Below are 2,281 nucleotides of genomic sequence, written 5' to 3'. Positions count from 1 at the left end.
GCTTTCACTTATCTTTGACCTGCTTATTTTCCCATCCCCCTCAGTAACTAGAGTACATAAAAACTATTTCTAGTCAAGTTTAAATCCAGCTTAACCATCACAACCCTCTAATAGGCAGAATATTACATTTTGAATCTGCTGCCCCCTGCTGACATTTTACCAAGTTGCAAATTTTACCTTTCCAAAGCCATAGAAGCCAGGTTTTCTATGGATTCTATACCTAATTTTCCTTGTTATAGTCCATTCATCTATCTTCCTATATATAAGCCAGAGGTCTTTATTATGATGGATATTTATCATTTTCTTGTGGTTCTATTAGTTTTTGCTTTATGTATTTTGAGGCTATTTTAAATTGGTATATACAAGATTAGATTTTAATTTGTAGTGAGTTGATTCTTTAAGAATTTAAGTAGTGTTCTCTAGCCCTGATCCTGCTTGCTTTTTCTTAAAGTCTATTTTCTCTTATGTGAATATAACTATTTCAGCTGCCCTTTGGAAAATATATATATACCCAGTGTATCTACTTTACTCTTTCACTTTCAAACTCTGTGTCCTTAGGTTTTAGGTGTGTTCCTTGTAAACAACTTGTTGCTGGATTACTTTTTCCAATTTGAATTTTCTTTAAACTGAAGAATTTAGTCTTGATTAAGCACTATCAAAATCCAATCCCAGTAGCACTCCCTTGGCTCCTGCCAGTATATGCTAATTATTACATTTCTGGCTTCTAGTCTTTTCCCTTATCAGGCCCAGCACATCCACAGCCAGGCTCTGCGAGGATTTAACCCTAGCTACAGGCCTGACAGCCACAAAGTAGGTGGGAGCAGTTATTGTCTGAGCAGGGAGGCGTAGGGGTTAGGTAGCAGCCTCTGCAGCATCTTCTAGCATAAGAAGTGACTTATTGGGGAAGAAAGGGCTACCGCAAAATCAGGAGTAGGGACTGCAAAGTCAACATCCTCATGGCATGTTGCAAGGTTCTAGGTTTTCTCTACCAGGGCCTTGACTTTCACAAAACAGAACTTGGCTGAACATTTAAGTCTCTGAAACTCTGTGACTACAACAATTATACGTTTAGCTTGAAGCACAGCTTTCAACTAGGCCTCCTTGTAAGCTCCCCAGAGATACCTGGGTCTCATATTTCAGCACTAAAAGTTTGATAACAACCCTCGGCCACATTCTTCTGTTGTGTGGATAACCACAACCTAGCAGCAACCAGCCAACTCTGCTCTTCTTGTAGACATTGTTCTCCCCCTATTTATCAAATACCTGCCTCACTGAACTTCTAGAAAATTCCTCTCCATGGGGATATTTGCTCAAGTTACCACCTGTGTCTGGGGTCTCCAAGACTACCCCCACACTGAGTGATCTGCTAGAAGGACCCACAGAACCAAGCATATATAACTGTACTCACAACTATGATTTCTTACAGAGAAAGAACATCAAACAAAATCAGCCAAGGGAAAAGGCAATGAACAAACCAGAGGAAACCAAGCACAAGTTCTAAGGGTCTTGACCCAATAGTCACATGGCACAACCATAATTCCTTCAACAATGATGTGTAACATATATACTGTCCACCAGGGAAGCTTGCCCAAGCCCGGGCATAGGCGGCCAGGGTTTTATGGAGCTCAGCCATGTAGGTGTGGTCTGTCTAGCATGTACCAAAATTTCAGATACCCAGAGGGAAAGCAGGTGTTCAACATAAACTTTATTGCTTGTACAAACATTGCAGGCACAGTAAACTGCCCTTATCAGTTAATAAATGGAGGAGAACATGCCTGAAATCCCAATTGTTAAACATTAGCCAAAGGCGAACCTTGCATGCAGGTCTTTATAAGGAAAGCAGGTTTAGGTCTGCTATGCCAACTCTCTTTTCTGCACACCATCTGTGAAATATTTAATAACTGAGCCATGACCTTGTGCCAAGGAGTACATATACCACACTTACCGACCAGGATGTCATCCTCTTCATCCTTTGGGTGGGAGATGAGCCAGCTCCTAATCTCCGATTAACCTGTTTGCTCACATCTCACTCCTGGTCTACTTTTGTTAGTCTGGGTCCTCCAAGAAGCAGACGCAAGACGAAGAAGCAGATACCAAGACCAAGAAGGGATAAGCTGTGTAATAGATTTAATAGAGGCAACACTGGTAAGGAAAAATAGGGAAAGAGGAAGGTTGGATGAAAGCAACTTAGAGAATAATGTAATTGTACGGGAGTCTAACAAGACCTCCAGAGTCCTCAAGCCGAAGTCAAGGAGTCATAAGATCCCTCTCAAGATCAGTC

Source organism: Pteropus vampyrus, unplaced genomic scaffold (genome assembly GCF_000151845.1).
Source record: "Pteropus vampyrus isolate Shadow unplaced genomic scaffold, Pvam_2.0 Scaffold101, whole genome shotgun sequence".
Classification (NCBI taxonomy): domain Eukaryota; kingdom Metazoa; phylum Chordata; class Mammalia; order Chiroptera; family Pteropodidae; genus Pteropus; species Pteropus vampyrus.
This window is presented reverse-complemented; position numbering follows the sequence as displayed.